General features: G+C 44.9%; 1 long non-coding RNA gene across 1 annotated transcript in view; it reads left to right on the top strand.

Moving 5' to 3' along the window:
- The window catches only part of LOC130528057 (uncharacterized), a 16,662-nt gene extending 2,463 nt beyond the window's left edge, over nucleotides 1-14,199 (top strand). Inside the window, exons 2-4 of the long non-coding RNA XR_008951192.1 lie at nucleotides 49-163; nucleotides 892-998; nucleotides 14,065-14,199. This is a non-coding gene — a long non-coding RNA (uncharacterized LOC130528057). The remainder of the gene's footprint in view (nucleotides 1-48; nucleotides 164-891; nucleotides 999-14,064) is intronic.

Below are 14,199 nucleotides of genomic sequence, written 5' to 3'. Positions count from 1 at the left end.
GTTCCACCTTTGTATTTTTTTGGTTCTCTAAATACTCTTTAATTTCAGGAATATGGCACGTGCTATTCATGTGAAGAAGAAAAGTTGGAAGAAAATGTGGACTCAGTCATGGCTCAGGAAAAGAGGCCAAGTTAGAGTATCAATTTTTCAAAGAGAGTTGGAGGTACCTATTTCTTTGTGTCTATCAGCACCGTCTGACATAGGACTACCAATTTAGTGCCACAAACAAAGATTTAACCATGTTTCTCAAGCAATGGTCATTTTTCATCTGAGACTGCCCAAATAGCAGTGTATACTGGCCATTAAACTTCCGCTCTCGGAATGCTTGTTTACTTGCGATCCCCAGAGTCTCTAGGGGTAAATTGGCGGGGCTGAGCATTTAGCCACCAGGCCCCCCGCAGTGGAACCAGCTCCCTGTCCAGATACAGGAGGCTGACTCCATCTGTACTTTTAAGATTAGACTTAAATTCCTCTTAGAAAAAGCTTATTGTCACTAATTCTGTAGTTCCAGTTACTGTCCTAGACAGACAAATTATCATACTTATCAGGGCTTATCTAGAGGCTGTTTTAATGTGTAAGTTGAAGGAGAGATTCTGGTAAAAAGTTACTCCTAGATTCCTCACAGAGAGACTAGATGTTAATGAGATACCATCTAGAGTGATCATGTGATCTAATCTATCCCTGAGAGGTTCAGGACCAAACACCATGACCTCAGTTTTTCCTGAGTTAAGGAGAAGGAAATTTGAAGACATCCAGGACTTTATGTCTTTAAGACAGGTCTGAAGCTTCACTAACTTCTCTGTCTCCTCTGGTTTCATGGATAAATAAAGCTGAGTGTCATCAGCATAACAATGAAAATTTACCCCATGCTGCCGAATAATGTTCCCTAAGGGAAGCGTGTACAAGGTGAAAAGGATTGGTCCAAGTACAGAACCTTGAGGAACTCCATGGCTAACCCTACTGTATGAAGAGGGAACACCATGGACATGAGCAAACTGGTATCTATCAGATAAGTATGATCTAAACCAGTCTAGTGCTGTCCCTTTAATCCCAATCACATGTTCCAGTCTATGTAACAGGATGCTGTGATCAACTGTATCAAAAGCAGCACTGAGGTCCAGCAGAACCAGCATAGAGACCAGTCCATGATCTGAAGCTATAAAAAAATCATTAGCAACTTTAAGAAGTTCTGTTTCTGTGCTGTGATGAGCTCTGAAGCCTGACTGAAACATCTCAAACAGGCTGTTTCTCTGCAGGTGCTGCAGTAACTGAGTCACCACCACCTTCTCAAGAACTTTAGAGATAAAAGGAAGGTTGGATTTTGGCCTATAATTTGCTAACACATCGAGATCCAGTGATATTTTTTTAAGCAACGGCTTAATCACTGCCACCTTGTAGGACCGGGGTACATACCCTGTCACTAAAGAACCATTGATCTGTTCCAGGATAGAACTGCCTATCAATAGTAAAACATCCTTCAACAGGTGTGTTGGGATGGGATCTAAAAGACACGTGGTGGTCTTGGATTTCTGAATTAGCGATGATGCCTCAGAAAAATATATAGGGCTGAAGGAGTTTAAGGGCTCGTGAGAGAACCTGTATGTTCCCACAGTCAGCACACCTGGTGATGGTCCAGTTGTTGGGATGGCCTGGTTAGCTTTTCTCTGATAGCTAGAACTTTATCAGTGAAGAAGCTCATGAAGTCTTCACCACTAAGGGAAGAAGGGATAAGTGGATCTAAAACACTGTGACTCTTAGGGTTAATTTGGCCGCAGTGCTGAAAAGAAACCTGGGGTTGTTCTTATTTTCCTCAATTAAAGAAGAAAAATAAGCTGTTCTAGCCTTACTGAGGGCCTTTTTGTAAACTAATAGACAGTCCTTCCAGGCTACATGATAGCTGTCTATTTTACAAGAATGCCACTTCCTTTCTAGTCTTCGCACTTTCTGCTTGAGGGTCCTGATATGTGAATTATACCAGGGGGCACACCTCTTCTGATTTACTATTTTCTTTTTCAGGGGGGCAACAGAATCAAGCGTGATTCTCAGTGAGGTTGCTGCACCTTCAGCAATAGAGTCAACCTCAGCAGGGCTAAGATTATAATGATTGATCCCTGGGGAAACACACAGTGGTCCTAGGATCAATGCAGGGATTGCTTCCTTAAACTTAGCTACAGCATTATCTGAAAGACATATGCTAGAGTAAGACTGTGCTCTGAGCATAGAAGAATCCTTAATCATAAATGTAAAAGTGATCAAAGAATGGTCTGACAGGAGTGGGTTCTGAGGGAACACTGACACATGTTCTACCTCAACACCAAGAACTTGAGATAAAAGGAAGGTTGGATATTGGCCTATAATTTGCTAATACATCAGGATCTAGTGATGTTTTATTAAGCAACGGCTTAATCACTGCCACCTTGTAGGACCGGGGTACATACCCTGTCACTAAACAACCATTGCTCTGGTCCAGGATAGAACTGCCTATCAACGGTAAAACATCCTTCAACAGGTGTGTTGGGATGGGATCTAAAAGACACGTGGTGGTCTTGGAATTCTGAATTAGCGATGACACCTCAGAAAAATATATAGGGCTGAAGGAGTTTAAGGGCTTGTTGGAGAACCTCTATGTTCCCACAGTCAGCACATCTGGTGATGGTCCAGTTGTAGGGATGGCCTGGTCAGAGTCAACCTCAGCAGGGCTAAGATTATAATGATTGATCCCTAGGGAAACACACGGTGGTCCTGGGATTAGCACAGGGATCACTTCCTTAAACTTAGCTACAGCATTATCTGAAAGACATCTGCTATAGTAAGACTGTGCTCTGAGCATAGAAGAATCCTTAATCATAAATGTAAAAGTGATCAAAGAATGGTCTGACAGGAGTGGGTTCTGAGGGAACACTGACACATGTTCTACCTCAACACCATAAGTCAGAACTAGATCTAGGGTGTGGTTGAAGTTATGAATTGGTTAGTTTATCTGCTGGAGGAAATCAACTGACTCAAGTAATGAAATGAAGCCATTTCTAAAGCTGTCATTTACAACATCTACATGGATAATAATGTCTCCAATGATAATGACTTTGTCCGTTCTAAGGATCAAGTCAGATAAAAAATCAGAGAACTCAGACAGGAACTCTGAATGTGGCACAGCGGGGGGCCGATATACAACTACAAACAGAAGTGGCTTTTCTGCGTTCCAGATCAGATGGGTGATGCCAAGAGTCAGGCTTTCAAATGAACTGGAGCCATATTTTGGTCTAGGATTAATTAATAACTTGGAGTGATAGATTGCTGCCACTCCCCCTCCTCGACCAGTAACACGAGGAATGTGATAATTAAGATGGGTAGGAGGAGTAGATTCATTTAAGATAACATACTCCTCCTCCTGAAGCCAGGTCTCAGTAAGACAGAATAAATCAATGTGATGATCCGCTTTTAGGTCGTGCACCAACAGGGATTTACACAAAGGAGATATAAGATCTCACACTTAATTGTGATATTAGTTTCTCCAACTTGTGCTTTAGTATTAATTTTAATAAGATTAAGGTGATTAACCGCTCCCCTGCTCTGTGCTTGCTGAACTTTTAACCGTGGAACAGAGACTACCTCTATAGTATTAAATATATTATTGTTGGTGGATGAGGGTTCTATGGAAGTAGCAGAGAGGTGTGTAAGACTCCAACTCTGCATCCTGGTCTGGACCCTGGATTGTCAGGTCACTTTGGGTCTAATAAAATTAGCCAAATTACTAGAAATGAGAGAGGCACCATCCCGTGTGGGATGGACACCGTCCCTCCTAATCAGACCAGGTTTTCCCCAAAAAGTGCTCCAATTGTCTATAAAGGCCAAAGGTTTTCGGGGCACCACCGTGACAGCCAGCGACGAAGCGACGACATGCGGCTAAACATCTCATCGCTGGCCAGATTGGGGAGGGGACCAGAGAATGCTACGGAGTCCGACATCGTTTTTGCATAGTTGCACACCGACTCTATGTTAATTTTGGTGACCTCCGACTGACAAAGCCAGGTGTCGTTGGCTCCGACGTGAATAATAACTTTACCAAATTTACGCTTACGTCTCGCCAGCAGCCATAAATTTGCTTCTATGTTGCCCGCTCTGGCCCCCGGAATGCACTTAACTATGGTCGCTGGAGTCGGCTTCACGTGGCGCAAAACAGAGTCGCCAATTACCAGGGTCGGTTTCTCAGCGGGTGTGTCGCCGAGTGGGGAAAAGCGATTACCCACGAGAAGCGGTTGGTGGTGCACGGTGGGCCTTTGTTTTGGGCTACGCTTCCTGCGAACCGTCACCCAGCCGCCCTGGCTAGCTGGCTGCTCGGCTGCTCCCGGGGGACCTCTAGCTGAAGCTACGCTAGGCAGCTCCGCAGCAGCTAGCTTCTCCTGTCTACCCTCCGCAACTCCAGCTAACTCCAAGCTGCGGAACCGTGTCTCAAGCTCGCTAAGTCTCGCCTCCATAGCCGTAAATAAACTACACTTTCTGAACCTATGACCTTCACTAAAGGAGGCAGAGGAGTAACTAAACATTTCACATGCTGAACAGACAAAGACACCAGGTGAAACAGACGGTGAGGCCATGCTAATGCTAATAGTCGGTGAAGCCATGTATTAGTTTAATATGGGTTGTTTTTGACTGTTGTTATCAGGTGACTAGAATGTCCCAAGTGTTCAAATTTTAAGTAAAGTGAATACAACACACCAAGTGTTCAATATTAAGTAAAGTGAATACAACACACCGTGCACAGTGCAACCAACGAACGATTTAGAAGACAGGAAGTGACGCAATACGTTACCGCTCAGGTCCAGAGAGAGTTGCTCCTGTTGAATTATGAATCCCAGGAAGGTGACAAAGGTGACATGAAACATGCACTTCTCGACTTCCATACAGCTTGTTCTCCAGAAGGCATTGTAGAACCAAACAAATGTACTATATATGATTCTCTTAAGTCTCAGAAAAGATGAGTATGTCATCAATATAAACCAATAGGAAACAGTTCAGTTTGTGTGAGGTAGTCAAGAATCCATCTTGTGAGGTTGTGATCCACCCCAGCTACCTGCAGCTTGTCCCCGAGCAGCCTGGGCTGGATTGTGTTGAATGCAATGAAGAAATAAAAAAAACATGATCCTCACAGTGCTCCCAGCCTTCTCTAGGTGAGTGAGGGAGGTGGAAAGGAGGTAGATGACGGCATCATCCACCCCGATGCTCAGCTGGTAGGCAAACTACAGCGGGTCCATGTAGGACCCCACCAGTGGGCGCAGGTGGGCGAGGATGAGTCTCTCCAGCGTCTTCATCAGATGAGATGTCAGAGCTACTGGCCTGTAGCTGCTGAGCTCCTCGGGGTGTGGTGTCTTCGGCACTGGGATGATGCTGGACAGACGTCGACAGCTGTGGCACTCTCTCCAGCTTCAGGCTCAGGTTGAACGTGTGACTGAAAATCCCACAGAGCTGGTCTGCGCAGGACTTCAGGAGCGTGGAGCTGATGCCATCCGGACCCGTCGCTTTCCTGGCCCCTGTTCTTCTTCAGAGGAGACTGTTGGACTGTTGGTCGAGAAGGCCTGGCTCTCAGTCTCCGTTCTAATTCATCCCAAAGGTGTTCTATCAGGTTCAGGTCAGGACTCTGTGCAGGCCAGTCAAGTTAATCCACACCAGACTCTGTCATCCATGTCTTTATGGACCTTGCTTTGTGCACTGGTGCACAGTCATGTTGGAAGAGGAAGGGGCCCGCTCCAAACTGTTCCCACAAGGTATCCTGGAGCATTCAAAGTTCCTTTCACTGGAACTAAGAGGCCAAGCCCAACTCCTGAAAAACAACCCCACACCATAATTCCTCCTCCACCAAATTTCACACTCGGCACAATGCAGTCCGAAATCTACCGTTCTCCTGGCAACCTCCAAACCCAGACTCGTCCATCAGATCGCCAGATGGAAAAGCGTGATTCATCACTCCAGAGAACGCGTCTCCACTGCTCTAGAGTCCTGTGGCGATGTGCTTTACACCACTGCATCCGACGCTTTGCATTGGTGATGTATGGCTTAGATGCAGCTGCTCGGCCATGGAAACCCATTCCATGAAGCTCTCTGCGTACTGTACGTGGGCTAATTTGAAGATCACATGACGTTTAGAGCTCTGTTGCAACTGACTGTGCAGAAAGTCGGTGACCTCTTTGCGGTGTGCGCTTCAGCATCCGCTGACCTCTCTCTGTCAGTTTACGTGGCCTACCACTTCATGGCTGAGTTGCTGTTGTTCCCAAACTCTTCCATTTTCTTATAATAAAGCCGACAGTTGACTTTGGAATATTTAGGAGCAAGGAAATTTCACAGCTGGGTTTGTTGCACAGGTGGGATCCTATGACAGTTCCACGCTGGAAATCACTGAGCTCCTGAGAGCGGCCCATTCTTTCACAAATGTTTGTAGAAACAGTCTCCATGCCTAAGTGCTTGATTTTATACACCTGTGGCCGGGCCAAGTGGTTAGGACACCTGATTCTGATAATTTGGATGGGTGGTCAAATACTTTTGGCAATATATTGTGTATGCCAGGGTGCTGGAAAAGAGGATTAGACTGATAGTCGAACCTCTGATTGAGGAGGAACAATACGGGTTTCGCACCAGTCGTGGAACCACGGATCAGCTCTTTACCCTTGCTGGGGTGCTTGAGGGGAGTTGGGAGTTTGCCCAACCAGTCCACATGTGCTTTGTGGACTTGGAAAAGGCTTATGACCGGGTCCCCAGGAGCATCCTGTGAGGGGTTCTCCGGGAGTATGGGGTGGAAGGTCCCTTGATAAGGGCCATCCAGTCCCTGTACCAAAGGAGCAGGAGCTTGGTCCGGATAGCCGGTTGTAAGTCGGACTCGTTCCCAGTGAGGGTTGGACTCTGCCAGGGCTGCCCTTTGTCACCGGTTCTGTTCATAACTTTTATGGACAGAATTTCTAGGCGCAGCCGGGGAGTGGAGGATGTCGAGTATGGTGGGTGGATGATCTCGTCGCTGCTTTTTGCGGATGACGTACTTCTTCTGGCGCCATTGAACAGGGACCTCCAACAAATTCAAGATTCAAGATGTACTTTATTCATCCCCGTAGGGAAATTGAATTGTGGTAGCAGCCTAACGTGGATTAATATAACTGTCGTCTAGATTTTGTATTTACAAAGTATAGAAATAGAATAGATAAATACAAATAAGATTAGAATGTTATAAGCATATATACAGCATATATTATAAGCATATATATATATAATATATACATAATACAATATATACATATTATAAGCATTATAAGCATATATACATAAATATAGAATAAAATAGAAATAAAATTACAACATAAACATTAGACAATTATTGTTATTGAGTGGGTTTGCTGGGGCGATTTGCCATTGAGTGTGAAGCGGCAGGGATGCGGATCAGCACCTCCAAGTCAGATTCCATGGTCCTCGCTCGGAGAAAAAAAGTTCAAGTATCTCGGGATCTTGTTCACGAGTAAGGGTAGGAAGGAACGTGAGATTGACAGGCGGATTGGAGCGGCGTCAACAGTGATGCAGGCGCTTAACCGATCCGTCGTGGTGAAGAAGGAGCTGAGTCGGAAGGCAAGGCTCTCGATTTACCGGTCGATCTACATCCCAATCCTCACCTATGGCCATCAACGTTAGGTGATGACCGAAAGAACGAGATTGCGGATACAAGCGGCTGAAATGAGTTTCCTCCGCAGGGTGACCGGGCTCAGCTTTAGAGATAGGGTGAGAAGCTTGGACATCCGGGAGGAGCTCGGAGTAGAACCGCTGCTTCTCATCGAGAGGAGTCAGTTGGGGTTGCTCGGGCATCTGGCTAGGATGCCTTCCGGATGCCTCCCTTTACAGGTGTTTTGGACATGTCCCACCAGGAGGCGGCCTCGTGGCCGGCCCAGGACTAGGTGGAGAGATTACATCTCTCGTCTGGCTTGGGAGCGGCTGGGGGTCCCCCTGGAGAAGCTGATGAAAGTGGCCGGGGAGAGGGCTGTCTGGGTATCCCTCCTGAAGCTGCTGCCCCCGTGACCTTGATCCGGATAAGCGGGAGAAAACGAAACGATAAACAGCACCACAAATAAGCACAATTCTACATTTTATATAACCTTTTAAACCTTCCTGCTGCTATCCTCTCAGCTGACCCTTTTACCTTGTGCTTCACACAGAAAGTTGTAGTTCTCAGCTGCCAGTTCTCTGAGCAGCCCACAAGTCCAAGATGCACCCATCCATGTTCTCAGCCTTCTTTTACTTTCTTCACCACTTTACCTTCTTCCCCACCCTCACAGTCAGAAAGGTATCTAAAATGTTGTATTCATCCGACTACATCCACACTGGACTCCTTCCAAACCACCCTCCCTCCTACAGGCAATAGCTCACAACATGACCATTGTGATCACTCACATGATCATCTCTTTCCTTAATTAGATTAGATTCAACTTTATTGTTATTGCACATGTACAGGTACAGAGTAACAAAATGCAGTTTAGCATCTAACCAGAAGTGCAAAAGAAGCAGCAAGTGAGGATAATAACTTAATAAATACAGTATGTGCGGTTATTTTTACAATCGTTTACCGGGTTGTGCTATAAACATATTTTACAGATGGTGTTTACATTAAATGCCTTAGACTATAAGTGCAGGAGCTATTTAGCTATTTACATAAGATAGAGGAGATGTGCAAATTATAGGCAAATTAATCCACCTCCAGTGAAAAATGTCTGGACTCGCTTCTCTCATTCCTGATAAAAACCACTGAGAGAGAAGTTTTGAAGCAGATTATTTACTATCAAGGCTCTTCCTCCTTGACCCAAACAAATCTGAATTCAACCTGTTCTCTGTGACGGAGGCACTCAAAATTCTCTCTGAGATAGACTAGCAGTGCACTTTCCTGGTTTGAATCTTACCTATATGGACATTTATTCAGGGTGTTTTGACAATGTAATCTGTCAGCTCCTCCCACAAAGATTGGAATTAGAGTTGCTGCTCTTTGCCATATATACAAATCAAATCAAATCAATCTTTATTTATATAGCGTCTTATACAATCAAAATTGTTTCAAGGCGCTTTCCAGAATCCCAGGGCCTGACCCCAGACAAGCAACAGTGGCAAGGAAAAACTCCCCTTTAACAGGAAGAAACCTTGAGCAGGACCAGGCTCATGTAGGGGGACCCTCCTGCTGATGGCTGGCTGGGTAAAGAGAGAGGAGAAGGGGGAGGACAGGTAGAGGATAGGATAGGTAGGAGAGGAGAGGAGAGGGGTAGAGGAGAGGAGAAGTAGAGTGAAGGGGAGGTAGAGGAGAGGAGAAGGAGGAGGAGGGGAAAGAGGAGAGGGAGGGAGAGGAGAAGGAGGGGGAGAGGAGAGGAGAGGCACAGAGCACAGAAACACACACAAAAAATATGATATACAATCACTTCAGCGGGGCCTGAGGTCATTATGCAGCTCCGAGGGCGGCGATACCTGTAAATAAATAGAGGGGGGGGGGGAGAAGCAGAAAAACTACACAAGAATCAGCATAACTAGTCTGCTTGATGAGGAGAGGAGAGGAGAGGAAACCATGACCCAGTGGAGTGACAGAGGCCTGTCAGGTGATCATGTTTCCGGACCCCGGCAGCCTTGGCCTATAACAGCATAACTAAGATGTGACCTAATGATTAGACGACCCCCTAAGTGTGATAATTTGTCTGTCTATGATAGTAACTGGAACTACTGAATTAGTAACAATAAGCTTTTTCAAAGAGGTAGGTTTTGAGTCTGATCTTAAAAGTAGCAATGGAGTCAGCCTCCCGTACCTGGACAGGGGGAGCTGGTTCCATAGCAGGGGGGCCTGGTGGCTAAATGCTCGGCCCCCCATTCTACTCCTAGAAACTCTGGGAACCACAAGTAGACCAGCATTCCGACAGCGGAGCGGTCTATTGGGCTGATAAGGTATCACTAGCTCCTCCAGGTAGGATGGAGCTAGGCCTCTGAGGACAGCATCTTGGATCAACTGGAGGCTTCTTAAAGAGTTGTTTGGACACCCTGATAATAAGGAGTTACAGTAGTCCAGCCTGGAAGTAACAAATGCATGGACTAACTTTTCAGCATCATGCCGCGTCAGCAGCTTCCTGATCTTTGTGATGTTCCTCAAGTGAAAAAAGGCACTTCTAGAGACTAATTTAATGTGTGAGTTGAAGGAGAGATTTTGATCAAAAGTTACTCCTAGATTCCTCACAGAGAGACTAGATGTTAATGAGATACCATCTAGAGTGATCATGTGATCTAATCCATCCCACAGAGGTTCAGGACCAAACACCATGACCTCAGTTTTTCCTGGGTTAAGGAGGAGGAAATTTGAAGACATCCAGGACTTTATGTCTTTAAGACAGGTCTGGAGCTTCACTAACTTCTCTGTCTCCTCGGGTTTCATGGATAAATAGAGCTGAGTGTCATCAGCATAACAATGAAAATGTATCCCATGCTGCCGAATAATGTTCCCTAAGGGAAGCATGTACAAGGTGAAGAGGATTGGTCCGAGTACAGAACCTTGAGGAACTCCATGGCTAACCCTACTGTATGTGGAGGGAACACCATGGACATAAGCAAACTGGTATCTATCAGATAAGTATGATCTAAACCAGTCTAGTGCTGTCCCTTTAATCCCAATCACATGTTCCAGTCTGTGTAACAGGATGCTGTGATCAACTGTATCAAAAGCAGCACTGAGGTCCAGCAGAACCAGCATAGAGACCAGTCCATGATCTGAAGCTATAAAAAAAATCATTAGCAACTTTAAGAAGTTCTGTTTCTGTGCTGTGGTGAGCTCTAAAGCCTGACTGAAACATCTCAAACAGGCTGTTCCTCTGCAGGTGCTCCAGTAACTGAGTCACCACCACCTTCTCTAGAACTTTAGAGATAAAAGGAAGGTTGGATATTGGCCTATAATTTGCTAAGACATCAGGATCCAGTGATGGTTTTTTAAGCAACGGCTTAATCACTGCCACCTTGTAGGACTGGGGTACATAACCTGACACTAAAGAACCATTGATCTGGTCCAGGATAGAACTGCCTATCAATGGTAAAACATCCTTCAACAGGTGTGTTGGGATGGGATCTAAAAGACACGTGGTGGTCTTGGATTTCTGAATTAGCGATGACGCCTCAGAAAAATATATAGGGCTGAAGGAGCTTAAGGGCTCGTTGGAGACCCTGTATGTTCCCACAGTCAGCACATCTGGTGATGGTCCAGTTGGACCTCACTGGGGCCAATCATCTACTCGCCTTGTCATATTACTGCTATGCAGATGTCACCGAGCTGCACCTATTGCTTCCTTTAGAACCTACAGTCTCGGAAAAGATCTCAAACTGTCTCTGGGACATATCCTCATGGATGCCACCTCCAACATTACCGTGGTAAAACTGAGTTTTTGGTTTTCCAACAAGCCAGACTGTGAACTTAGTCTCCGAGTCATGCTGCATTCAACATGATCTAACTTGGTGGAGACTTTAACATTCATGTAGACGTTGTAAATGACAGCTTTAGAAATGGCTTCATTTCATTGCTTGAGTCAGTTGGTTTCCTTCAACAGATAAACCAACCAACTCATAGCTTCAACCACACACTTGATCTAGTTCTGACTTGTTGTTATTGTTGAGGTAGAACATGTGTCAATGTTCCCTCAGAACCCATTCCTGTCAGATCATTCTTTGATCACTTTTATATTTATGATTAAGGATTCTTCTATGTTCAGAACACAGTCTTACTCTAGCATATGTCTTTCAGATAATGCTGTAGCTAAGTTTAAGGAAGCGACCCCTGCGCTGATCCCAGGACCATCGTGTATTTCCCCAGGGATCAATCATTACAATCCTAGCCCTGCTGAGGTTGACTCTATTGGTGAAAGTGCAGCAGCCTCACTGAGAATTACGCTTCTGTTGCCCCCCTGAAAAAGAAAATAGTAAATCAAAGGAGGTGTGCCCCCTGGTATAATTCACATATCAGGACCCTCAAGCAAAAAGTGCGAAGACTATAAAGGAAGTGGTATTCTTGTAAAATAGATAGCTACCATTTAGCCTGGAAAGTCTGTCTGGCAGTTTAAAAAAAGGCCCTCCGTAAGGCTAGAACAGCTAGTCTTACAATCTTAATTCTTAGTTGAAGAAAACCAGAATAACACTAGATTTCTTTTCAGCACTGTGGCCAAATAAACCAAGAATCACAGTGTTTTAGCGCCACATATCCCCTCTTCCCTTAGTGGTGAAGACTTCATGAGCTTCTTCACTGATAAAGTTCTTGCTATCAGAGAAAAAGCTAACCATGCCATCCCAAAAACTGGATCATCACCAGATGTGCTGACTGTGGGAACATACAGGGTCTCCAACGAGCCCTTAAACTCCTTCATCCCTATATATTTTTCTGAGGCGTCTTTGCTAATTCAGAAATCCAAGTCCACCATGTGTCTTTTAGATCCCATCCCAACACACCTGTTGATGGATGTTTTGCCAATGATAGGCAGTTCTATCCTGGACCAGATCAATTGTTCTTTAGTGACAGGTTATGTACCCCGGTCCTACAAGGTAGCAGTGATGAAACTGTTGCTTAAAAAAAACATCACTGGATCCTGATGTGTTAGCAAATTATAGGCCACTATCCAACCCTCCTTTTATCTCTAAAATTCTTGAGAAGGTGGTGGTGACTCAGTTACTGGAGCACCGGCAGAGAAACAGCCAGTTTGAGATGTTTCAGTCAGGCTTTAGAGCTCATCACAGTACAGAAACAGCACTTCTTAAAGTTACTAATGATCTTCTTATAGCTTCAGATCATGGACTGGTTTCTATGCTGGTTCAGCTGGACCTCAGTGCTGCCTTCATAGTTGTATGCTGACCTACTGACCTCCAACCCCGCTGACCCACTCAACTCTACCGACAGTTTATTATAATTAATATAATTACTGTATTTTCTATGTATTTCTTCTGCCTAGTCTCTCTTCTACCTGTCCTCCCCCTTCTCCTCTCTTTCTACCCAGCCGACCATCAGCAGGGGGGTCCCCCTACATGAGCCCAGTCCTGCTCAAGCTTTCTTCCTGTTAAAGGGGAGTTTTTCCTTGCCACTGTAGCTTTTTGGAGGTCAGGCCCTGGAATTCTGTAAAGCGCCTGGAAACAATTTTGATTGTAACAGACGCTATATAAATAAAGATTGATTGATTGATAAAAATCAGGCTTTCTAACCCAGCATGCCACCCAGCTGCCTGTACAAGCCATTGTGTTTTTGTGCATTGTCGATTGCAATGCCATTCTAACAGGTGTTCTGATGTTTTTGATGAAGCCGTTTCAGATGATCCAGAATGCAGCGGCACATGTGGTCTTCAACTAACTGAAACGGGGCCCTGTCATGCCCGCATTAAGTTTAAGTCACTTATGCTGACCTACAGAGTCCAAAGTGGATCTGCTCCCTCTCACTTCTTCATAATCTTATTTGTGCCCATGCTATCCCTTACGTGCTGTGATCACATGAACATTGTCTGGTAAAGCCATTTGTACAGTAATGGCCAGCTAGACTATTTTCATACCTTCCTCAGTTCTTGAGCTCTTCCAAGATCACCTGCTCGTCTTACATCACTTAGTCTTCTCCTATTCTACTTCCACTCTCTTTCTCTCCTTTTTGTATCCCTATTTACTCTCATTTTTGGTTGGTAGACTAAGTTGTACTTGTTATTTTCAGCCTGTTAGGTAGAATTTTATTCCACTTGTTCTTAATTGCATTGTTATTAACTTCTGGTTAGTAACAGATTCTTCCCTCTGGGTCTTGGTTCAGATTTCCTGCTATAAAGAGCAATAGATTTAGGAGATCATTCATTCCTGCTGCAATTTCCCTCCTAAACTCAGGTCCAGGAGGTAGATAGCTGCATTGGAATCCTATTGTGACTACTGTTGTAAATGAGGATGATGATGGTTACCTCGGGTTTTGATGTGCTGGTGATTATGATGATGGTGACATAGGTGTTGATGGTGTCTTTCATGGTTCTGACTATTGTACAACCTGCCATTCCTTACTTTCCATGCCTTTACATTCAGTGCCTACCCAGTGCCAAGAAGCAACTACACCTCATCATTGGTCGACTGCAAACAATCGCTTTCAAGCTGCGAGGACGAAAGTGCTGACTCTTCACCACCACCTAGTAGTAGTATGTGGACTGTAGTATTTTGGTG

The sequence above is a fragment of the Takifugu flavidus genome, chromosome 6, assembly GCF_003711565.1.
Source record: "Takifugu flavidus isolate HTHZ2018 chromosome 6, ASM371156v2, whole genome shotgun sequence".
Taxonomy (NCBI): Eukaryota; Metazoa; Chordata; class Actinopteri; order Tetraodontiformes; family Tetraodontidae; genus Takifugu; species Takifugu flavidus.
Note: the sequence above shows the minus strand (reverse complement) of the source record. Positions and strands in the feature narration are given on the sequence as shown.